The sequence below is a fragment of the Falco punctatus genome (assembly GCF_963210335.1).
Source record: "Falco punctatus genome assembly, chromosome: Z".
Taxonomy (NCBI): domain Eukaryota; kingdom Metazoa; phylum Chordata; class Aves; order Falconiformes; family Falconidae; genus Falco; species Falco punctatus.
The window spans coordinates 25,782,029-25,808,255 of NC_137586.1; the positions used below are offsets into that span (position 1 = coordinate 25,782,029).

The 26,227-nt window shown below is 39.8% G+C and overlaps 1 protein-coding gene across 1 annotated transcript in view; it reads left to right on the forward strand.

Moving 5' to 3' along the window:
* Positions 1 to 93: 93 nt before the first annotated feature.
* LHFPL2 (LHFPL tetraspan subfamily member 2) overlaps positions 94 to 26,227 on the forward strand; it is a 152,612-nt gene continuing 126,478 nt past the window's right edge. The window contains exon 1 of the mRNA XM_080370896.1: positions 94 to 26,038. The gene's annotated coding sequence lies outside the window, so the exon portion shown is untranslated. The remainder of the gene's footprint in view (positions 26,039 to 26,227) is intronic.

A 26,227-nucleotide genomic window follows, 5' to 3' on the forward strand; every position in this document is an offset into this window, starting at 1 on the left:
CTTTTCCCCCTCTCTCCTTCTTAGCAATTGTATGTGAAATATTGGCAAAATTATAAATCTGTTGTTCAAATATTCTTTGTCCAGAATACGCTTTTAATGATAATTAACCAATAATGATTAAAAAAAAATTTAATGAAGAAAGTAAAAAACCTTGAAAGAGTTTACTTTTCTTAAAAAGCTGCCAGGAATCATGGCAGCAGAGACATGCTGAATGCATCCTTCTTGTGGAATAAACTGATTTTTGTTTTCATGTTTGTCCAGAAGACAAATTGTATTGGAAGCTGTTACATATCTGTAAAGAATACGAAAAAATTCCAACAGTTGACGTAATAATTTTTGCCTTTAACATGCACCTCCATCCAGAAAAGGGAACAGATAGAAATCACCCACAGTAAAAAACCCCCAAACCTCCCAGAAACCAGCAAAATCCCTATTCCTTATTCACTGTTAATGTATCAAATGGGTGTAGAGACTGGTGGTCAACTGGAGTGCAGGGCTGTCAGGCAGAGAGATCTTCACAGGCTGAAGAAATGGGTGAACAAAGACTTCATGAAGTTAACAAAGGCAGAGTCCTGCACTTGGGGTGAAACAGCCCCATGCAGGAGTACATGCTGGGCTATGACCAGATAGAAAGTGGTTTTGTGGGGGAAAAAAATCTAGGCATCCTGCTGGATAATAAATAGAACAAGAGTTGCCATGGGGCCTCTTAGTGAAGAAGACCAACCACATGTCGTTCTATGTAAGCAAGAATGTAGGCACCACATCAGGGAAAGTGTCTGTTCCTCTCTATTCAGCACTGGAGCATAACATCATATTTTGGGCTTCCCTGTACAAGAAAAGTATTGACAAATTGGAGTGAGTCCAGTGGAGCACCATGAAGATGATCATGGGAAGGAAGGCAAACAAGGGGAGGCTGAAGAAATGGGTTAGTTTATGCTGGAGAAGAAAGAGGAAATTGCTGCTTCAGCTACCTAACATGAGAGCATGGAGAAGATGAAGCCAGACTCTTCTCAGAGGTGCACAAGGCTGAAAGGCATATAAGGTACACATGGCATTCCAATTCAGCATTAGGAAAAAAACTATCACACCATGAGGTTAATGAAATACAGTAACTGCAGGGCTACGACATCCATATCCTAGGAGGTGTTCAGTCCATGGTTGGAGAGGATCCTGAGCAGTGTCATCTATCCCTAAAGTTGGCCCTGCTTGGGTGGTAGTGGTGAGGAACAACCAGGTTACCTCCAAAGGGCATGAATTTCTGCATGAATTATTCCATGATTCTGTGATGAACAAAACCTTACGTTTATTGCCTGCCTGGTGAGTACGCTTTCACTCAGATTTTGTTTCTTTATTACCATAGTAGAGACTTTTCACCCTGAAGTGGGCTCTCAGCCATGAAGAAACCATACCAAGCAGTATTTCTCAGTTACTCATCAAACTGTTGCAAGATCAACCCACCAGTTCTCACAATGTCTCACACCTTGAGTCTGGCCAGAGTTCTGGTACTGCTTCTTAGTGTCCTTAGCCAAGTTCTCAGGCTGCAGAGTTCTACCTGTTATCCTCTCCAGAAAGTAGGGATCTAACTGCCTGTTTTCTGGCTCCAGGACCAACTCCTGTAAACTGCACTAAATTTTGCACACCTTTCCCAGTGTTCCCCTCAGATTAGTTGTTCTAATTGTTAGCAAACAGATTCATGAAGAGACAGACTTGACAGAATTTGTACATTTTTTAAAATTGAAAGATAAAGCATGAAGAAGATGAAACTTAAGAAAACTTAAAATGCATATAAAAAAGAGCATAAATTCCTGCTTTCTGGTACAGTTGATTCTCTATTACACTGTCTTAAATCTAGCTTGCCTTTTCCACCTTTGATTTCCTACAAGTTTAAATGAAGCTAAAGCTCTCCAGAAGCCTGTTCAGCTGTTTGTCTTTTTCCCAAAGGGCCTCATGTTTTTTTCTCTCCTTTGTCACTTCTGCTTCTTTATTTCAGTACTTTTTTCTATTCTAATTCTTTCACTGTCTTCAACCATGAAGATGGGGAAAGAAGAAAAATTGTTTGGGAGGAAATAATTCTTCTATAGTGGGCAAATGTATATTCTCTGTGGTCTGGTTGGACGTTTTGAACTCTGTTTCAGACCAAGGTTCAATATCCTTCTGCAATCAGCCATCCGTGGCTGAAAGCAGATGGTTGCAGCAGTATATGGCCAGGGCCAGCACATCTGATAAGCTCTACAGATTGTCCCTCACCTTCTAAACAATTGCTCAGAGCCTCAGAGATTTAACTTCTATATCTTTAGTTGGCTTTAATTTTCTCTTCCATGAGGTTGCACAACCTTTCCATTGGGGTCTTTGGGCATAGTGCACAGCTTTACAATACCTTGTAAACTGTTGGTATTCACACAGTCACACATTTCCACAATTTAATTAGACACTGTGTGAAGAATCATTTGTTTTGTTTGTGACCTCCTCCCAGGTAATTTCAATTTTCACTGGTGAAATACATATGCTATGACAGAAGGTCTTACTATGCTACATTTGGCAACTTTCATATTAACCAACATATTTAAAATATCAAAAAGAATATATATGTTCTGCAAAGATGATGTCCAAACTGATACCTGAATATTTTTCCATTTCACAAAATACATTTAAGCTTTTCTTTCTATCATGTGTAACTGTACACTCAACAGCTCAGATTTTAGCTAACACACAGCTCATGCAAAGGCCTGATGTGAGTTGGGAGCAGCGCCACTAAGTCAAAGTGAGAGCAGCATGTAGGCAGCCCACATGAAGGACTACAGGTCATTACACAGCCATTATCACCTGCAGCTTGCGGTCTCCAGTGGCCATAATCCTTGATATTGATTGGCAGTTCCTTCAGAATCCACTAACTTATGGAAATGACATAGACCAAACTTCCAAGCTGGAAAGTATAAATACCTCAGCGTACCCAAAAGGCGTTTGAAGCACATCCTACAGCAGCTGGACCGCTGAGGTTTTTGTGCTTCCCGCTGTGATAGAGGGCAGGCCTGTGTTGTGACAGGGGGGGAAGGATGAGCACTCATCATCAGCTAGATAAGTATGTTGCTCATAGATGCGTGAGTTATGAGTTATGAATTAGACAACTTATGAGTTAGAAACCTCATGAATTAGTGAATTCATGTTAGATGAGTTTGTACGAGGAGGACTGAGTCCTTGTTTGATGTGTGTGTATGTGTGTTTGTTTTCTTTCCTAATGAGCTCATAAAATAATGAGTATGTTGTCCTGTAAATTTGAGAGATCCAAAAAGGCTTCAGAGCACAGCAGCGTTTCACTTTTGAGCTTTTGAAGATTCTTTATGACAACTGAGGCTCAGGCTCTGTTATTTGCTGACCACATCAAGGGATGGAAAACTTAAGCAACAAAACCTTATTATAAAGTATTCCATCACCGTGATGAAGTCTGCATCTTCCTTCAGTAGCTCTAGAAAAACCTTTATTGCAGTTCCCTTTCCTAATTATTGCCGTTTGTTTATTTTATACCAATATAATGATTTATGCTATTTGATAACTTTACATTTAGTGCAACTTTAAGTTTCATATCCTAATTTTCTGTAGCATATAGTTAGTAATATGGTTTGAAATACAGGATTCTGAAAGACTACGATGTCAAATCACCTTGTGCAACTTTTAGAGTTACTATTTCTGCATATTATGCATTAATGATACAGGTTGGCCTTCAAATGCCTTTTTGAGATAAATCATCCAAATATCAGAGGTTCTATTCTAAACTACAGATGTTTAGTACATTAGTCCTCATTCGTTCAGAATGTGTTGGTTGATTTGTTCTTGCAATCAAAATGCAGATGGAGAACTTGACAGCCATTCCTCAGTATATAAGGCAAGTAGATCCAATGAATTCACATTAGTCTCACACTTGTTTCGAATTGTCCTTTATTTCATAGTGCATATTTATTTAGCACTCTGTTTACACAAACAGACAGGTAAGACTAGAAAGCTAACTGTCCTCAGTCAATACCCACATAAAATATTTTAGTTTATAGTAGCAGTTACAGGCTGTGGTTACCATAATAACAAGGGACTGGACTTGAGGGCAGGGGGAATTTCTGCCCTATATTTCTCTGTGTCCTTCAGTATTTGACACTCATGTTACATGAGGAAAGGTGTTAGTTTATCCACAAAAGTGGGAACTTTTGTTAATGATATTTTTAATACAGGTACTGTTCTTTTTATGCTGATATACAATTTCATAGAAAAGAAACATCAGCTAACTTGTAAAAACTCAAGTAATTAATGTGTTTGAGTCTCCCATTAATGTCAGCTCCTTGGCTAAAGTTAGAAAAGATTAAAGAATGTCTAATTTTAATTTCAGAGGTAGGCAGAGCTTTTATATGATCTCTTTTCTCTGTGTCCTACAATCTGCATTTTAAATCTTGCTGATATACTAGTTAATATAATTAATCTATTAGGAAGAGACTGGCATGTCACTGTCTTCTGTTGGGATTAGATTGAAACTCTGTTTCCTCTTGTTATTTTTTAAAATCCAAGGATTCATTATTTTCTCAGCTACAGTGCCATAATTATTTGTTTTATTTCCTAATTATTTTCCATGGGTGGTCCTTCATAAAATATTTTAATTGAACTGGGTTAGAGAAAAAACCCGTCTGGCTGACACATTTAGGTTGGCATCTGCAAAGATATGTATTGTACAGTTGTTTCAAATCGGGAAATAAAGAATTTTTATATATTTTGTGGTTACTTGAGTAACATTAAAAAATGCAAGCATTTTGAACTCTCTAAATAAAACTTCATTTCATCCCTTTCCAAGTTAAGATTCATTCTTAATCTAGCAAACATCTGAGCATTTTGAATTCAAAAGTCTTCATTTTTATATCGTAGAAATTATTTAAGCTTCAGAAAAGTAACCAAGTTTAGGAAGAATGCCCACACTGGCTACTTATTTTGTATTTCTTATTTACAAAAAGATGCACATAAACAAAGAAGGGATAAATTTATCAGCAAAACAGAAGATCTAGACCTGTTTTGAAGTCAAAAGCCCTGTATTCAGCCTGAAAATAATTTGTCCAACTTTAGAAATATTGATAAATGGGTCTTGGATGAAATTCTGAGTTTAATCCTCTTCAGAATCTCTGAACAGAAGAATCTGGAGTTCAAACTCATGTGGTCTGTGTGGAGTTGAAGCTCCACTAGCAGTCCCTGTTGGTGTCTGTGAATTTGCCTCTCATCTTACTTTCTGACAGAGTGGTTTAATGGTAGTAAGGCTATATATAGGTATATTCCCAAAGCTCTTCCATGTTTTCATTAAGAAGCAGTAAATGAGCTTGAGGTTACACAGAGAATCCTCTTAGACCTCTGATGCCCTGTTGCAAACTTACCAGAGTCCTGGTGGAAGTGGTGGTAGTGACAGAGCCACTGATATGGCACGTGTGATGGAGCCTGGCATGCAAGGACACACAGTCTCTGTATGTAGCCATGCTTGTAATCCGAGGGCCAGGGAAACCCAAATGAGAAATAAGCAAGTGAATCAGAGAATACAGAAGTCAAACAATCTAAATGAAGTAAAACCTGACAAAGAAAAAATACATGAAGTCAATTCTGGTGATCCGGAATCTAGCCATAGGTGTGGGCTTTTTTTAGCCTAGGAACACCAAACCATTTCCAGGATGTAGTCGTTTTCAAGGGAGAATTTGTTTTCCTGCTCCTTTGGCAGCCCACCGCAGGCCCCGCTCCAGGCGGACCCCAAGGCTGTGTCTCTCTCATAGCATTAACCTTAGCTGTGACATGGTGGAGGAGTAGAGGACCCTTTCTACAGCCCAGCCCTTCCCTTGGGACCCATAGGTTTCGTTTCTCTCTAGCTATAAATAACTTAAGGTTTGTAATGGGAAAGTAGTGCTTTTACTAAGAGAAGGGAAAAAAACCTACCAGTTCTAACTTTGAGGAGGTTTTTAAGTTGTTGGGTTTTTTTGCCAGCAGGTTTGCAACTGAGCGTTTTTAACTCTTTCAGCTTACGGTCTTTGTCAGCTGCAGGCAGTGGACTTGATTCAGTTTCAAGTTGGGTTGTTATATGGGAAGATCCTGGTTAAATATACTGTTTAGAGATTTCCCTGGGGTCCCAAGCTGCTTTTTCTGATCCCAGTGCTCTCACATGTCTTCTTCCGTTGCCGTACAATTTGTGTATGAGCTCATCTACATCAAGCAGTACTGCTGTGAGGAACAGTAAAAACATTTTGGCACAGAGCAGGCAGAGTGAGTCAGCCACCCAACCATAGAGGAGTTCAGTGACGGCCCTTGTGATAATTGCATGCCATGGTTAGCAGAGGCAAAGAGGATAGTGCATTAAGTTCCTTTTGCGTTAGTGTTCCCTCCAGAGAGTGTTGGTTTTGTGGGGTGGAGTAGAGAGATATTGGTGATATATCTGCTGCCAAGTTTCAAAAAAGTGACGATCGGCTGCAGTCATCAAAGCAGCTGCCGGATGTTGATCCCCTAATTCTAGCTAAACTCAACAGCAAAAAAAGGCAGCTATATTTTGTCTGCAAGACTATAGTTAGAAAAAAGTACATTCAGAATCACTAGATTTGCATGTAAGAAATTCAGTGCTTATTTGGACAAGTCTTGAAAGCCACAACAAGGTACTACACCAAAGCCACAGTTCTGGGCTGCCAGATTCTGACATTCAGGACTGTGATAAAAATAAAAGAGCTCTGTCTTGCTTTGTGCCATGCATTCTTGTGATTTCTTCAAGCAAACAAGAAGTTAGAATGCAGTGAATACATGTACAAACAAAGTAAGCTTGTTCAGTATTCAGCAATGCTTGTTGAGTAGTTTTGGGCATAGAGCCCATGGTAATGAATGGAAAACTTTGATCAGGACATTTGTGGCCTGCCCAGATCATTTCATAGGATCTACAGTTCTGCTGGGACATCTGAGCCCTTAAGTTACCTTACATTTATCCTGCCCCACTGGGAATAAAGGTTTAACAGGGCTCTCTAGATGGTGAGAAGATGAGTGTTGAAAGCATCAAATCAGAGGCTTGCCTTCACTTCTAGCAGACATACTTTTAGTTCCAGCTTGACTCTGCTTAACTCACTATAGCAAATAACTTTTTTTTCTCTCTGTAGATTAAAATCACGGTAGTTTTGTGTCTCCAAACTCTTTTCTTGATATTGTTCACCAGCGCGGGGTTATCCATGAAAACAGTTGATTTCTGGAGGATCATAATATTTTCCCCTCTGTCCTGTGTATTAGTGTTAAGAGAAGCCTTTTTAAAAGGCTGTGAAAATTGTAACTGCCATCCCCAAAACCGTGAAAACCCTGCTGCCCTATAGTTGGCCCTTATAGATGTACTGAATTTTAACTTTAATTCTTGTCCCCTTTGCTTTGTTTTCAAATACTCTGTTTTACAAGTCGTACTTGATCGATAAAGCACTGTCTGAAATAATCCCAACATGGCTCTAAGTCTGGTCTGGTCACACCTCCTGACCCCAGCAGTGATATGTTGTAGAAACAAAGTCATTCTCCTGCCTTTTCAGTTCTGTTTTGGCTTGACTCTATAATGAAGACAGCATAGTCATGGTATATTAAACTGGATAGAAGCAACATACACATTACTATTATTCTGCTTCTAGCTAAAGCTCTGAGACTAATGCAGTGGAGAAGCCTGGCTAAGAATTTGCTGATAGTTTTCTTTTGCCATACATTCAGCCTGAAAAAAAACCCCATCCAGAACAGCTGAAATGGCACAGCCTTTGACTGAATAAAAAATAGGCACATTTATGATATCAAAGACTTATGAAAATATCCCCTCTGGATTTTGAAAAATGTAGGAGGGAATGAGAGTAGAACAATTGTATTTCTGTTTATATTTGCCCTAGAAAGTAGCCCACTCTGAAGAAACATTTGCAGAAATGAATGATGGAAAAATTGTCTCTTAGAGGCAGAAGGTATAATGTGTCTGAAATTCCTTTGAGTTATAATTGCTTGTTAACAACAGGCCCATAATACACAGGGAGTTAATGTACATTGTTTTATGTGAAATTTTTAGAATTCACTTTTTCAGTATTCACTTTATAGTAAAGAAAAGGCCATGGTATAGTAAAAAAAATGGCAAAAAGCAAATATTTCTTCAGTTATTATTCTGCCACTAGAAAATTGAGATCATTTTCCTACAAAATGGAAGATTATCTATGCAAATGTTTATTCTATTTATAGCATTAAATAAAATCGCAAGAAGCCATCTTGCTGGCTGTGAAAAGTGAGTGTGGTGTTGAGAGACAAGTCTAATTATTAAACCACAATTATTATTGAGAAATTTTGTACTATTCAATGAATTATGCATTTTATATTTAACTTGTGACATAAAATATGTGTGAACCCAATCCAAAATCCAAATCCAAACAAAGCAAGCTTCTATTTTATCTAAGTTTGTTGTACTTCTAAATTTCACATTTTCAGTCTCTGGTTCTAAATACCAAGGTGAAATTACTCAGTGTATTAGTATCTGATTTTCAGAAGCAATGATGATGTGGAGACCCTGCTATAACAACATCATCTAACAGCAGTTCTTCTCATGTCCTATAGAAATGTATTTGTAAGCATCATGAGCTACTAGCAAAAGCTGACTTTTTAATAGCAGCCACTAACCATCCTTTTACTTAATGTGATTTAATGACGTTTGTGTGATGGCATGTTCAAATAAAATAATGGCTTCTTTTTATATGTAAGTGCTGGTTTTATCCATAGTTTATTTTCGTTGTGCTTTGCATAAATGTACTCTGATGTGCATTAGAATGAAAGAAAATGTTTTAGGAACACCTGGTTTAATCCTAAACATTAGCCTGGCCATAAATGACTACAATACAATGATAATCATTGAAACTCAAGATGTAGCACACATCTGGCATTGTTTAGCTCCATAACTCTCAGCCTAAAATGCATACACAACTGCAGCACCCTTGAAGCATTTTTTCCTTCCACTGCTGTCTTGGAGTCGATTACCACATAAATCCCTCTGTATCATCAGAGTGAAAGAGTATTTCCACTCAAAACCATAGCTTCAAGTAAATGCAGTGTTCATGAAAGATCTTTGCCCACAGGCTGCACTCAGAAGATTCTGAATTTAGTAATGATTAATTAACAGCTGTGTGTCCTAGTTGTGCATATAACAAGAGGGAGAGGAAAGGAGAGGATATTGTGAGAAATAGAGACAGGGCTGTGCCAAAAACAGTGCGTTTTAAAAAAAATTTGTTCAGGATATTGGTCACTCAACCTGAGTGCAGTCATGGTTCCAGCTTGTTTTATGAACCAGTCCTAGTCCAGTTGTAGAGTGGGATTAAAGGTTCCCGTTTATAATATGATGGATTTACAAAAGGCAGGTCCTGCTGCCTAACCTGGTCTCCTTCTACGACAAGATGACCCACCCAGTGGATGAGGCAAAGGCTGTGGATGTTGTCTGCCTGGACCTTAGTAAAGCCTTTGACACCAGCTCCCACAGCATTCTCCTGGGGAAACTGGCTGCTCGTGGCCTGGATGGAAGTGCTCTGCGCAGGGTAAAAAGCTGGCTGGGCGGCCGTGCCCAGAGAGTGGTCGTGAATGCAGTTACATCCAGCTGGCGGCCGGTCACCAGTGGTGTTCCCCAGGGCTCAGTACTGGGGCCAGCTCTGTTCAGTATCTTTATCGGCGCTCTGGACGAGGGGATCGAGTGCACCCCCAGTAAGTTTGCAGATGACACCAAGCTGGGCAGCAGCGTTGATCTGCGGGAGGGCAGGAGGCTCTGCAGAGGGGTCTGGACATGCCGGACCGATGGGCCGAGGCCAGCTGGATGAGGTTCAAGAAGGCTCCGTGCCGGGTCCTGCAGCTGGGTCACACCAGCCCCACACAGCGCTACAGGCTGGGGCAGAGCGGCTGGAAAGGGCCTGGTGGGAAAGGGCCTGGGGGTGCTGGTCGGCAGCCGGCTGGGCATGAGCCAGCAGGGTGCCCAGGTGGCCAAGGAGGCCAGCAGCACCCTGGCTGGTGTCAGAAGCAGTGTGGCCAGCAGGGCAAGGGAAGGGACTGTCCCCCTGCACTGGGCACTGGTGAGGCTGCACCTCGAACCCTGTGTTCAGGTTTGGGCCCCTCACTGCAGGAGGGACGTAGAGGGGCTGCAGCGTGTCCAGGGAAGGGCAAGGGCCTGGGGAAGGGTCTAGGAAAGTCTTCTGAGGGGTGGCTGAGGGAACTGGGGCGGTTTAGCCTGGAGAGGAGGAGACTTGTGGGGACCCTACTGCTCTCTACAACTGCCTGAGAGGAGGCTGTAGACAGGTGGGTGTCGGTCTCTTCTCCCAGGTAACAAGAGACAGAACAAGAAGAAATGGCATCAAGTTGTGCCAGGGGAGGTTTAGATTGGATATTAGGAAAAATGTCTTCACTGAAAGGTTGGTCAAGCATTGGAACAGGCTGCCCAGGAAGGGGGTGGAATCATCATCCCTGGAGGTGGCTAAAAAACACATGGATGTGGTGCTTCAGGACATGGTTTAGTGATGGACTTGACAGTTCTGGGTTAGTGGTTGGACTTGATGATCTCAAAGCTCTTTTCCAACCTAAATGGTTTTATGATTCTATGATAAACTGGAATCGTGTTCTCAGTTCAGGGGAAACTCTTTGATTCTTGTTCACTGATAAAGTTTTATTTGTTGTGGAATTGTAGGCTTATTTTGAACAGTAATCTGAAGATGTGTGCAGACAACTGTTGTTCTATGTCACTGTTGAAAGAAGAGAAACTTAATGTCAGTTAATAACTGAGTTTTTAAATCTATCCATATTACAAACACTCAATTGTTTAATGTTGTTTTAGTTTTTTCATTGTGTGTTTACCTTTGCAATAAATGTTAGCTTCAGTTTCAAAACAGACCCACTAATAGTAGGAACTATTACTTACTTGAAATTTACTTCCTAGAGAAATTTATAATACCCACTTCCTCCTTCTTCTGCTCAAAAACCTGGAAATGAAAGAATTTTCTTCATAAAGGTCAAATGATAGCTATAAACCCTAGAAAGAAAAAATATGTTTAAGATAGCATTTTCTTTTGGTAGACATGTATTAAAGCCCATACAGACAGACAGCCCAGTAAATCTGGTAGATTTCTGTAGTTCTAAAATGGGCCCATATTTAGCTTTACATTGCTGCTTAGAAATCAAGCTACAAAAAGCTGTAACAGCGGCTACTGTTCCTTCCCTTAGGGTCCAAACAAGGCAATATAATGTGTTCTGGTCAGCAGTAGGAACTCTGCTTAGTAACCTGAGACTCTTCATTCCTCTCCTCTCAAAGGCAGTAAACCAAAAAATTAAAACCAGAACAGCTTTTCAAATCGTGTAGCATTTGCAAATCCTCACACACCTTTAATGACTTGTTGGCACGTACAAACTGAAAGCTTCATGACCTGGCCCTTCTCTTGTCAGTTCCTGCTCTTATCACATCATCTAGTTATGCACGTTTCACTGAGAACTCATGCTTTCATGTTTCTCTGATTCCAGCTTTATTGTTCCAAACTCTTGAGGAATTAATAAGAATCATAGAAGAGCCAAGACCCGCATGTCAGGTGGCTGATATAGCTGTACTGTAGCCAGCTGAGCTATGCCAGTTTATACCAATAAGTACTATGCAGTTACTAGAAAGATATTAGTCCCTTTTTTCTATTTTTTTTTATTTCTGGTCTCCAGGAGGCATGTAGCAGTGGCATGCTTCTGCATATTTATGTAGTGGCAACAACTGGATCTTTTCATGCTCAGAGTAACTCACAGAATCACAAAATCATAGAACAGTTTGAGTTGGAAGGGACCCTTAAATATCAGCAAGTTCCAGCCCCCTGCCATGGGCAGGGACAGCTTTCATTAGACCAGGTTGCTCAAAGCCACATCCAACCTGGCCCTGCACACTTCAAGGGACAGGGCATCCACAGCTTTTCTGGGCAACCTGTTCCAGAGTCTCACCGTTCTCAACTCAGCCCAACTCCAATCAGTCTGTAATTTCTTTCTAGCAGGCTCATTATTTCTCTGCTGACGGTACAGTGATGGTTAAGCCCAGCTATACAATTTAAAAACAGACAATTTTTTGTGAACACAGGATGTCTATCCAAGCACACTTCTGTCCTGACAGTGCTTAAGCCTGCTCATCCAATGACCACTGGCTGTATCAGTTGTAGAACATGGTTGTAACACACTGGATAGAGCAAGTATGTTGCCATACAATTTTACTTGCTGGTATCATTTCTCTTTATTCATCTTTCTGTGATGCTACAAATGATGGATATGTATTTTCACAATGACCATTGCAAAGTCTGTGTACTACGAAAGGTATCCCTTTGCTTTGGCTGCTTGTTCTCATTTAGGTTTTGTGCAAGTTCATGCTGGTGTCAGCATGCCCTCTGACTTCATTGGAAGACCTCAGTGCTGTTTGAAAAACACCAGATTATTTGCAATTAAAGACTTACCAAGCATGACATGAGCTGCAAACTCAGTTGGAACTGTGTAAACTTCCGTAAGAATTGTTTGTAGTAGGAACAAATGTAATAAGGAGAGCAGAATTAGGAAATGTCTGGTTGATGTTCTCCGTGCTTTCAAAATGTGTGCTGTACCTTATCTGCATATATTGAATTTATGTATCCTTAGTCACTTCTACAAGTAGTCTGTTAGAGATGCTTTTTGAAGAGATAGTGATTTTTGGAACATTTCTTAAACCTGTGATATTTGATGGACTTGAATAGGAAGTTCTGAGAAGTCCACTACTGCAACTAGTAGATTTCTTGGGAAATCATAGCAAGGTTTTGGTGAACTCTTACACCTTGATTTTGAGCACACCCATGTAGCTGACACCTTTGGCATATGACATTTAGCTTGGATCCATACCCAAGCAGTGACAGAAACTATTCGTGTAAGTTAGCAAAATAAAACCCAGTACATTTCTGTATGTTTATTATAAGGAGGCCACAACAGTAAATTCCAGCACAGTGACTTTAAGCTTATAGGAAATTATGTGGGTATTGTTCATTGTTACTCTTATCAATGAATGTTATACAGCTGAAATGTATGCATTGCCTACAAAGCAGAGCAGGATTTAAAAGACAATGCATTGGCAGTTACTACACCCTGATCTCAATATCTCCACCACCTTAGAGTTTCTGCACTGCCTGCTGAAATCAGCTGCTGGGAGGAAGGAACATTGGCAATAACATAGGGAAGTGCGGTCTTGGGCTCTGTACTCTGTTAATTAGGAGCCTGAGACTCACAGTTAACAGTGATTAATGTTCCTTTGTGTTTTGCTAGTTTCTTCTTTGTGAGAAAAGATCACATAAAGCCGAAGTACTTTCAAATAACTATTGGTATTAGTGAAAGAATTTTTTTTAAAAAAGGTATTTCTAACTTTGTTACCAACAAATCAGATTGTGTCATTTAATTAAACCAGATGAACATAACTGTATAACTGTTGTAACTGCTTCTTTTTCCTACACTGTTGTTTTATTTTTTAAAACTTCAAAGTCTCCAAATTCCTCCTGATTGGTGCACCGATATTTTAACAATGTCTTTGTTGTGTACTGCCACCAGACAAGTGCTAATCCCCTTGAGGAATCTGGCAGGGCTGTGGGAATCTTCCAGCCATAATTGTATCTCTATCACAAATGTGATGATATTGGCAACTTCAGCCGAGTTGACAGAATGTGCTGTTGTTGAGGGTGGATTATATCAACTTTCTCTATTGACTCACAAGTCTAAGGGTCACTCATTTATGCATTCTTTACTGTCTTTGGTTGGGGGATTTATTGGTACTGTTCTGGAAGATGTTAGAAATGTAAACGCCTGCTGTATTTAAACAAGGAAGACTGTAATCAGAAAAACTAAAATGAAAAGCCAACAGGAAATCCTATTTATACAGTTAAAACAAGATTACTAGAGAAAAAAAATGCATGGTGCATTATAATCAGTGAAACTGAATTTTAACGGCATATTATTAGTGTCAAAAAGACATTTTCATTTATTAGTTTGAACACTAAGAGAAAAATAAAGCAATATAAAGATGCTGAATGTAGTTCCACTTAATGGACAACCATTTTACTCCAGGTCTTTGATCTACTTACAAGTTATTTTACCTTTGTTTTACCTTTAATATGTTTTTCTTCAAGCATTTGTAAGTGGAGAATAATTCCATTGTGAACTAATTTTTCAGGCAAAGGACGTTGCAGATGATTCATTATATGCCTAAATGTCCAGCTTCCTCATATTTATTCAGTTTTTGCATCTTTGCCTCAAGCCATGATTGTAATTTGTTCAAATTCTGGCACGGGCTATCCATTTCTCCGGTAATAAACAGGGTTTTCCCAAGTACAGGGAAAAAATCTTGATTGTTGTGATTTACTTTTAAATTCTTCTTTCTCTTTATTTACATAAGAAAAAGGGAAGATACCTGTCATTCAAATGATCTAAGAGTTACAAAACAGTTATGCACTGGATTTTAATTCTATGACCAGACTGTGAATGAATAAATCCTGCTCACTCTTTGATCGTTGGTTGTGTTGTTGGCTGGTTGCTGTTTTTAAAAGGGGGAGTGGCTAATTTATTCTGATTATAATAGCACAGATGGAGGTTCAAGGGCATTATAGTTCTTTAATTAATTTGAAAGAAGGGAGAAAAAAGGACCCTTATTTGTTTTTACTGCATATACTCTATCTGGGGCCCTGAAGTCCACTTGGCCTGCGATCCATTTTGGAAAGACCATGATTTGGCTCTGAGTCAAGTGTTTCAATTGAAATCAGATAGATAATTGACAAGAATCTAACTTGTTAGAAATGGAGACTGTTCCAAAAATGTGAATCTGCAAGACTGGCCTACACACAGTGAGTAGAAGACATACACAAACGCTTCTGCTGTACCCTTAGCTTGGGATTTTTTGTTAATTTTGCTGCTGTTACATCATTGGGAAATTGTGTCCACTGTGTCATACAAGGCTGATTTTCTTTCTTTGCTGTTCCAAAGCCAGAATATATATTCTGTATATTAATAATGGCTGTAATCTTAATCTTCACTGTGTAGTACTTGGTCTGAAACTGCTGCATGGAACCATTTTGGAATGACCTTGTGCCATCTCTTGTCTTCCTGGCAGCGGTCAGAATGGCCCTGCATACTAAGCATGTCCCTGCTGCACTGTGAATTCCCAGACAAAACATGATGCTTCCCTTTATCAGAGCAAAGAAGTCTAGTTCTTTTTATTTTACTAAATTATACTTAGAAATTTCTTCTTTAGGAATGTCTCCAAGTGCTGTGTAATGATTCATAACCATATGTGACTCCCAGGAAAGATCATCAACTGTGTCAGTTTTGAGATTAAGAGACAACTTTCGCTTACTTGTCATTCAGTGACTTTGCAAATGTGCCTACTACTTTCTTGTGTAACTGTTCCCCAACTACCAAATAAGAAAAGGCTGGAGAAAAACTCTTAAGGGCAATAGTACTAGCTGAGATTTGTTGTTTTGTTAAAACTCACCTAGCAAACCCCATGTATTTTAAAGGTTTCAGTGGGATAGTTATCCAGGTTTATTACTGTGTGGTGGCCAGCATGATATTACTTTGTGAACTACCTCTGATGTACTGTATAATTATTGAATTTGGCTATGATGCCAAGCCCTAAGGTGTAAGTAATAGCAAACTAAGATCATTATACAATGAAGCTGCATTTTCTGTAGTTTGGCTTTGCATGTCAGTTTTCTTAATTCACTACAGCTCTTTATGGATGTTTTGGTACTGCAGGAAAAGCATTGCAGTAATGACTGTGCAACCTGCTCTTGGTCAATATGTTCCTTATTTTTCTCTGTAATTAGTTTCTTCCTTTCTCTTTCCTCTTGAGTTTATTAGCCCTTTAACTATCATCATTAACAACATCTACTTTAAATCAGTTTTGTTATTTTAATTCTCATTTCTTATTTATTTTTTCTTACTTTTCTCAATAATTACAGTGTCCTTGCAATATCAATACCATCTGCAGCTAAATGGAAAGACTGGTTTTCCAAGCTCTTGTTTTGATTCCATCTTACCTGTTCAAATAATGAAAACACAAGTTCCTAGGACTAATCACTGTAGTGTTTCATTAACGTTATCTCCAGATAAGCATATTCATTTGCATTTTAATGTAGATCATTCATCACTTCTTGAAAAGCTAATCTAATTCTTATAGAGGTGAAAAACGTAAAAATGCTATTTAACACACAAAATAGTTAAAGATGCAGCATGACTTGCCAACACTTACTTAGCATGTGAGAGAATCTTTGAGAAATAAAAGGCTGGTTTAGTACTTTTAAGTGTGTGATCCAAGACATCATGAATTAACTGTCTTTGACAAGGAAAGCTATTCCAGAAACAAGTTTTATGCTGCAGTCAGAACTGACATAAGACAGGATTGAGATGATTTGATTATTTCACAGAGACAAGGCAATTGAGTCATCAGACAACAGGGTTATCATTGAACATACACAAATTCAAACAAATGGCCTAGAAGAGAAATTTGCATCCCTTGTAGTGAGGTGGTGCAGTAGTATTTACAGTGGAGGTAATTTTAAGGGCTGTGAAATTTTTTTTTTCCTTGAGAGCCATCTTTTAAGACAAGGATTCAAATACTGAGTTTTTATAATGTGATGAGGAGAAACCAGAGTTGAAGATCCCAACAGATATCCCGTGCTAACGTACAGAGATATATATCTAAAGGGTAAATAAGCAGTAAGGTGAAAGGAAGTCTTATGAAAATGCCATCTTTATTTTAAAAGATAGCCAAGGGTAGTGAGAAATTTGTATTTTAGCACAGGGCTGGATCACTAAAACGTTTTAGTGGCCTGTGGTCCAGAATCCTCAACTTCTGCATGAGCAAAAGCTCCGATATAGGTCTCATCTTTTATAATTAGGCTGATTTTCACATCCTTTTAAAGTTGATATAGATATACCATATCAAACGAAGTGATGAATTCAGCTTCCAGTGAGTAATTGGAGAATGACAATGCTCTCACAGGGAAATGCCATAAATCCTAATTCCAGGATCGTTCAGCAGAGTTTTCTCAAACATTAAACTTGTTTTTGAAGTTTGTTTAAGTCAGCATTCTGGTCAGCACAACACTTTATTGCTTAAAACCAGTAAGCTCTATTACATGGAATTTAAAACCAGAACACTCAATGAACATTTTGTGACTTAATAATAAATACAAGCTATTATTAAGTTGAAATATAAAGAGTATTGCTTTACAGAAATGCCATTTTTTAATGAAAAGGCACAATATTTTTTAAGATGCTTCATACAACACTATGCTCTTAAGTGAAGACAAACACTTTACTGTGTTATAGGGAAAAAAAGAGTTTATTGCATTCACTTGGCTTTACATTCTTATCCAAAAAATAGATTCAATTACTTTGTCATTAACAGCTTCGAGTACCAGAACAACTGGAAGTGTGTCGACATAAATTTTTTTCTAGACTCCTGTTTGAGCTCTCTGAACAACTTCTGAGGTTATATGTTTTCTTCAAAACAATATAAAATTAGCAAGTTTGTTCGCTAGTTTTAAGCAAACAGTTGCTCACTCCTCCAAGTTTATTCAGTATATGCTCCTTGAAAGCGTCTAATGTTCAGGCCAAGTGTCTTAAATTTAGTGTTGTATACTGCACTGCACAATGCAATCTCATTTCAAACGCTTTTGATTTTTTTAAAGTATCAAGCATAAACCCCTTTGTACATCTTACATTATTTTTTTCTGTCAAAATTCAGAACACATGACTATGTCTCAATGAAGCTAATATTGGAATACTCCAGGTGGCCCAGTTACAAGGAAATTGCTACTTTGTAACTCATAGTACTTAATTGTAATTAGTGATTGACAGAGAAGAGCCTCCTGGTGTAAGTCTGTGCTGGAGTCAGTAACAGGCCATGTCAGAAACACAGGATTCAAGTTTAAAAGGCATTTTCCCAATTCGTTCACCAAGCTTTTTCCTTCAGCAAGATCCAGATTCTTCCAAGGCATATAGGCTGTATTTGATCCTCCACATTAAAAGATTGGCCCCAAATTAATGTCAGTATGTACAGTGCATATCTTTCATTCTTTGCAAGAGGCACATTTTCGTGCCCCCCAGGCTGCCTAAGGCATCTGAATCTCCCTAATCTGACATGTCAGATTAGTACTCCAGTGAGGCCATAGACATGAACATGATGTAACCCCACAGCATGTGAAGGATGCATTAATACTATTGCAGACTTTTTTTTTGAAAGAGTTGCTCTAACCTGTAATGTTATTACTTTCAATTCCTATTTGATGGATGTTGCATGTATTTTACAACTAAAACTGCCTCAAGGTTATTTTCTAAATTATATATTATGTGCTAACTGCCTTCTGGAAAAATGAAATACATTCTTTTAATGAAGATGGCTTGTACAATATGTCCTTCTAAGATTAATTTTTTTGAATCTTGAGTGTATTGAAACAGTTTGTGGCAGGGTCCAAGCAGATGGAAAAAGAGTTACTCCTCAGGAGGCCCAAATTTAAACACAGAACAACTGTTTTGGGTTGGGTTTTTTTGTTGTTGTTTGTTTATTGTCAGACATCTGGTTTAACCAAAATACACAGTGTTGGCAAAAGCACTAGACTGCATGCTTTCCAGTTTGACTTTACACACAATAAGCTTCGAAACAGAAGGTAAATGCTTCCAAAGGAGAAACAAGGATCAAGGTGAAAGTGTGATTCCAGACACATAGCTAACCATATACATGTAAATGAGAATTCCATCCTTCTTTTACACAGTCCGGAAATAAAAAGCTGATAGATTGAGCCTGTTACATAATTTCATTTTGGAAATGGGTGTGATCATTTCATATTATTCATATTCAGAAGCAGGGAGGGTTCCAATACAGTTGTAATAAGAGCAGGAATGGAAAATAAAGTAAAACTAGAGCCACATGAGACAAGAAAGGAAAAGGATTTCAAAAACATCCTGAAGTACTGCATTACAGATGGCTGACAAGTAAAGAAGGTGAGGATAGATGACTAATTCAGACTTCTGAGCTGAAAGGAATCATTCTATCTTCTGTAAAAACAATTTTATTAGAGTGCAAGGTGTGGAAATGCAATAGTCTACAGGACAAACAAAGCAAAAAAGGGGAATCCAACAAAAAACAATCTGCCTCATCATTTTTTCCTCCTAGCAATGCCATGGTCAGTGTGTACACTGAGTATATCTGAGCATCCAGATAAGCTTAAAATAAGCTAGGAATCCACTTCCATTCTTGAATGTGGGGAACATGTGGAAATAGCTCAGAACCAGCACAAACTGCCAGTGGGAACAGTCGGTGTGTGTAACTGCTCTGATTTATGCTGCTCTGGGTCTCACTGATACTCCACATAGAGCTGAAGGAGCCTTAATGTAGTCATGGTTGAGTTACTCCCTAGGCAGGATTGCTCATTGGGATGCCCATTTTAATTCTGAAAAATGTTTCAAGCACTTATTTAGAACTGGGGTTATGGAACAAGAAGCCTGTTTCACTGAATTTCTTTGGATAGTTTGGGTGAATCTTCCCAATTCTGGAGCATTATCTTCAAGTTTTAAATTGTTTTGAAAAACTTGCCAGTGTTACAATCTTTGAGATTTTCCTATCTCTGATGATGTTATTACTGATGAATGGAAAATACTAAATAATTTTGAGATCTATAATTTCTAGAAATAGCACTGGACTATTTCCTTTTATAATTTGTAACACAGCCAGTAGAACTGTAGGATATTTTGGACAAAGTCCTAGAAAATGCCTGATTTGTGATAAATAAGATAGTACTTGAAGAACATATTGCAGTTGCTTTTTTCAGCTGGATATATGAATTGGTAGAGTAATATCAAATATTATATGTATAGTATCCTGCTCAATATCATTAAATCATTTGATTGTATATGTTTTCTCTTAGTACTCCTTAGGACATGAAAAGAGATTTTAAGACATTAGAAGAGAAATAGATTAGCATAGCTGGTATTAATGTGGGAATTTCAATGAATTAATGTCGTATTTAAAACCTGGCCTCTTTAATTATTTATACCTAATGGTTGTCTTGGTTTGTTCAGTAGAAGGGATACTGCTAATATAAATTCCCATTAATTACCGCCTCAAAGTGCACTTAAAAATATTCTCTGTCCAAGAATCCCAAATTATGGGAAAGGAAATAAAACAGCTGTTATTGCTGTTGTGTCAGGCAACGTTTATTTGGCTAGACGGCTTTTTTTCATACTACTTACAATAGCATGTGCTTCAAAAATACAGATTAGACACAGTGATAAGTCTGAATCCTTTCAGTGAGCCTGAGTGTCTGCATTCAATTACAGCCTTCTTAAAATACAGTGGTGGGTTCCTGCTTGTACCACACTGGTTGAGTCCCAAATTAGTTTAAGAATTACTTTCTGCAAAACACCGAGCTTCATTCAGAGCTGGAATGTGAGACGTCTGAATACTCAACCAGGGTCAATAGGTACCTCTTGACACCCACCAAAGGCCTTCATCTCTTCTCATGTTGCCTTCTTTTTAAAGGTCTCAGTCTATGAAATAGCATTTTAACTGATCTTATTTCTTCAATTTGTTTTTATTTCAATGAATGCATGCTGCTGCCTTGCATTGGTCTGCATGTTGGAAGAGTATTTTTTTCATCACTTTCTCATGGAAACTCTAAGCAGCTCTGTTCTTTCTCTGCTTTACTTGTTCCTAGTATCAAAATAATCTGCACACTATTAAACTATCTTTCCTGAGTCACCCTAGACTTCTTTCTCCAGGAGAGATGAAAATCCTAAGATATCTCTCTGGGTGTTTTGGAATTAAACGATCAATTCAGATTCAGTATGGTTAAAGACAGCTCCTAGACTTTTCTTCCAAACCTTCCTCCTACTTTCTTTTTCTCTGCAGACATCCTCTCCATGCTTTCTGCCACTTGGAACTGATCTGTCCGTAGGTCCCCACATGCAGAGAGTCTAGATGTTGTACATTGATTCTGTACATAACAACTTTGGGATGGTATGTTTTCTGTCTATCCATGGCTAAAAGTCTCACATAAACTTTATTTTGGGTTTGAACTATACAATTACTTTTCTCTGAACTAGAGAGATTCAATATGATAGTGTTGTTACCCACTCAGGATGCAGTAGTCGTTATTGTTCAATTCTCAGCGTCCCGCTGCTTGTCTGCACCTAGCCATTGGGGTTTTTGTCTGATTTGCTTAGAGTGTAACATGCTTCTGGCCAGGATGCCCTCATTTTATTTTGTATTTATAGTGCACTGTGAGTATGATCCAAGGCCTTCATTTTACTCTGTTTTTAGGACAGTGTGAGTATGAGCCGATGCCCTCATTGTACTCTGTATTTATAGTACAGTGTGAGTATGATCCATGACCAAGGTTCCTAGCAGCTATGGTAAAACACGTTCTAACAGATGGGTTTCCCCATTCTTCAGATGTGCTGGGGTTTTTTTTGTTTGTGTGGTTTTGTGTTTTTTTTAGGGTTTTTTTGTTTTGTTTTTTGTCCCTGTAGTCACTGGCTGTAGAGTAGAGGGATCAGATTCTTTTCTGTAACACCATATGCTGGTTGACAGTAGAGGAATGAACTACTGAAAAATTAAATGTCATAGCTAAGTACTTAGAGGAATTGAAATTTCTGAAGCTGTAAACAAAAAAGCATTACATGAGAAAGATACATTTTCTTGGAGATCTAGCTCAGCTGATGTTTTACATCTTACTTTTCTTTGGAGTAGAAGAAAAACAAACTGCAGTAAAATAACACTCATGCCTTCACTCAGTTCCCTCCGACTCTTTCAGAGTTGAGTCCTCTCTTGTCTGTATGTACTACCATTTCTCCTCTCCTTCCACTTTCACTGGAGTTCTTAGGACATGTTCCAATTTTAGCATTATTTTTCCAACATTATTTTTCTGCAATAAAATTCTTCCCTATGTGTTTCTATAGTCAGAACATTCATTTAAATAGAATATTGAAATTTATGCCGATCTTCCACAGTGAGGTTTTGGAACAGCAACCACTTAAGAAAAAAACCCAGACACCCACCCCCCCCCCCCAAAAAAAAAAAAAAAGACAGGAAAGTAAATACAATCAGGGAACAAATCTGATATAAATATATCTGAAGATTATAAAGTTGAGATTGATTTGCTGTTTAGTCTAACTACTTCTAATTGCAATATGCATACATGATATTCCCTTTGTTCATTTTTAGCTCTCTGTAGGCACCATAGAGACATTTTTGTATCTTCTCCAATACTCTTAACAGTTTCCAGTGACTATACACAGACTAAGCGAGAGCTTCATTTTGAGCCAAATAGTGTCTGTTCTGCTTTCCAACCTATATGTTATTTCCTAGTTATTTGGATGTTGTAGCCTCTTTGGTTGTACTTTCTGCTATCCTGTTTTGTCTGCCCTGTCTATATTCTATTCTTATAACCTTCAGAGAATGTTTTCTGGGCCACATCCAAGGCTGTATTTGTTCAGGTGAAGTTCAGGAAATTTCAGGGTAAAATAATCCTTCATTCTAACAGTCTGTGGAGAATTTAAATCAATCAATCAAAATGATGTCAGGTATTACTATCTGGGCTTATAAGTAAACCAATGTTTAGGGAGGAAAAATGTCTAAACAAATGAATGCCTACAAAGTTAATACTTGGGAAGATCTATGAGCAAGGGGATAAACCATTATATCATGTTTTCCATCTCAAATACTACTTAATCCAAAGTGTGCTTGTTTGACGTCTGGGTTTCCTGTTTGGATAATGCCTATGTGCTGCGTTCTGGTGATGCGTTATTTGTGCTGTTTGGTTTCAGATAATCAAAATAAAAATGTTTAGAGCTGCACATCAAAGCCAATATTGTAATTAGTTAGCATTAAACCCTCACTACTTTGATAGAAGGAAATACCAAGTTTCTCACGCCAATTCCAAATAAATAAGCATTTTCAAATTAAGAAAATCATATGCTATGCTTATATCTGTCTGGGTCTCAACCCTTGGCCTTCAGGGACAGATCAGGGAATTTCAGAGTGCTGCTTCCTACATCCTAGTCAAAACTACCTGCTCATGACTGTTCTTCTAACTTGCAGGCTGATTCAGCCCCACAACCTGATGCACTTGTGTGGATCTTGCCACACAAGTTTCTGCATCCAGGGTACCATGGTAAAAAGTATCTGTAACAATCTGTGCTGAGGATCAGACAGTACCTGATGGGTTCAGAGTATCCGATAGCCCAAATTAAAATGTTCTAAGCCATTTTGTTGCCCTTTGCATTCTATGCAATGCTGTGAGTCTGTAATCAGTTTCTTAAAAACTTTATCATGGTGTTCTGTGGGTTATCTTTTTATTATTATCTGATGTCATCATTCCCCTGTAGTCATTACTTTCTCCAAGGGCTAAGTCTGCACATAATTGCTCACTGACAGCAGGACTGTGTAACTGTTCCTGCATTATTGTTCCTGCTACATATTTTTAAATAGCAAACAATTTTCAGACAATGGAGGAGGAAGAAGAGGCTGCTGCTGCAACTGGATCCACTACCACAGCAACCATCACATCACACTTTATCCCACCTATTAAGTGCAGTGAGACTTATATGGGATTTGGATGCACATGGGTGTTTATGTTTAGAAGCAAATTTCATAAATGCATATAGCAGAGATGCATTAATAATTATCTCCTTTCATTATAGGTAAGCTTTATTAGTTCAATAGGCACTTTATCTTTTTAGGAGTTAATAGATGATCAGTGAGAAAACTGGTCTTTGCTACAAGAATATTTGCAGTGCAGGTTTTATACTTTTTGGTTTCATGTTATCGATGGACTATCATGATTCCAACACATCCTTTTGAAACAGCATATGGCATTTATCTGTTTCAAGAAAACACTGATCCAAAAGTAGTAGAGCTATCTATTATGGAGACTAGCTCAAAGGGTACTCAACAACTGGAATGCAGAAGGTCTCATAGCTTTTTGAAAATTAATATGTCTGTTACACTAATTTTGTATTATCAAGTAACATTGTGACTGCTCTATTTGTGTGAAGTCTCTGGGGTTAAAATGTTCTTTAAAGAGATGTTTATTTTTGGACAGGCCTATTGAGTTGTCTCCTATTGTATGTTAAAGTAGCTACTCTCAGAGGTCACAGAGAGTTCAGTTTTACAAAGACAGCCTTATTTTGTAGAAAATTAATTTTCTGAGTCTTTAATGGGAGCAAACAAAAATGTCTCTAACAAAACTTTTTTAGACTATTTCATTTGATGACTTGTGCAGAAAGAAAGGAGGAAGGTAACGTAAGGATGCAAGTTTGGACAATAACCAAACATGAAAGCATATACTTTCAGTAAGCATAGATAGCCAAGTATGATTTTAATGTTTCTGACACAGGAACATAATTCTTGGGGTTTTTATGCTTGTTTCTTCCCCTGAAACCAACATAATTAGGAAAACATTAACTGACTTTTGATTTTCTGAGCAGCAGACACTAATTAAAAAGGCACAGATCCAGCAACTAGACCCAGTTAGGTGGGGCGTGCCCTTGTGCTGTTAAAGGCTTTGCAGTCCCAAGCAGTCAGCAGGACCAGCCTGCATTGATCCCGCTGTATCATCAGAGTGAAAGAGTAATTAAGCCCCAAACCATAACTTCAAGTAAATGCAGTGTTTGTGAAAGATACCATTCTGATAGCTGTGAAAAGAGAACTTACTTTTTCCCATGGGGAGGACAGCTTTAGCCGCAGCAAGTCAAGTTTTGCACCGGTGTAGCACTTCATTTATGTCTCTGAAATACCCAGAGTGATTTATTTAATTGACTCACTTAGTGGCTGGTTTTATCTATTGCAACAGCCAGTTCCAATCTAGCATGTGACGTGGACATTGAGAAAAGCTGTATGAAGTTAGACACCTGTCATCCACTTGCAATGATCCGTGTATTACATGAGGGCACAACAGCAGGGAATGGCAAAGGCGTGCGGAGACATGTCGCAGCCTAAACCATAATTTTATCTGCAGATGCTTTAAATGAGTATCACTGCTAGGAGACATGTGTGTGGTTAGCATTATATATCTTAAGATACTTTAAAAATTATAAAGTTCTTGGAAAGCCTGGGTTGTGAGAGTGCCGCTTTGAAACTGGAAGTGTTAAGTGGGATCTTAAAGGAAGGCTAGCGGGGAATGATCTGTTCTGGGGGGAAAAGGTTTGAAAACAGAAGCTTTGCAGGCGGTTTTTAAGACGTTTTCCTGCAAAGTAAGTTAAGTATTAACCGCATTTTTTTTCAGGAGGTTTAGACTAAGGAATGATTAGAAGCGGGGGAGCTGGCGTTTTACCATTCCCGCTGCCCATCCCGTGTGCCCGGCACGACTGGGCGCGCTGGGGCTGACAGGCTGCGGCGCGCGGTGGCTGGAGCTGGCCTGGCACCGCCGGGGCCGCGCCGTGCCAGCCCTTGGCCAGGGCCCTGGGGGCGGCACCTGACGGACCGCGGGTTATCCGAGCGCCAGGATGGCGGGTCAGCCTTAGTGCGGCTGTTCCCAGAGACTCTCCCCTTCGGCCAGCCCGCTGGGACAGCCGCCCTGGCACACCAGCCTGCCCGCGGCCGAGGTGCCCCGCACGCGGGCCCCGAGCGGGCCGGACGGGGCCTCCTCCGCCTCGCTCGGCTCCGGCCCGGCCCCGCTGGGGCGCACCCCGCCGCCCCGCCACGGGCACGGCGCGGGCACCCCGTGGCGGCGGGCGGTGTGAGAGCGGGGGACGTCAGTGTGAGGGGGCCGGTCCTGGGCAGGGCAGGGCGGGCGCGTCCCGTCCCTCCCCGCCCCTCGCTGCGGCTCCCTCCCTCCCTCCGGCTGGGGGCGGCGGGGTCGGCGCTCGCCGGGATCCCATTCCTCCTCCCTCGGTGCATGGTCGCGACGGGAGCGGGGGAGGGCGAGCCCGGCGGGCGCGAGCCGGAGGCGGCGGCGAGAGCGGAGCGCCAGGGCGGAGGAGCCGCCGCTGCTGGGCGGAGGTGAGGCGGCGGCCCCGCTGAAGTTGTGGGAGGGCGGGAGGGAGGACGGGGGCCGCCGGCCGCGTGTCCATTCATTGCCCGTGCGTCTCCGGGCCGGTTTGCGGCCGCAAGGCGGGCCGGGCAGCCGCCGCGGGGTGACGGGGCACGGCGCAGCGGTAGCGGTAGCGGCGGGAACGGGGCTGTGGCGCC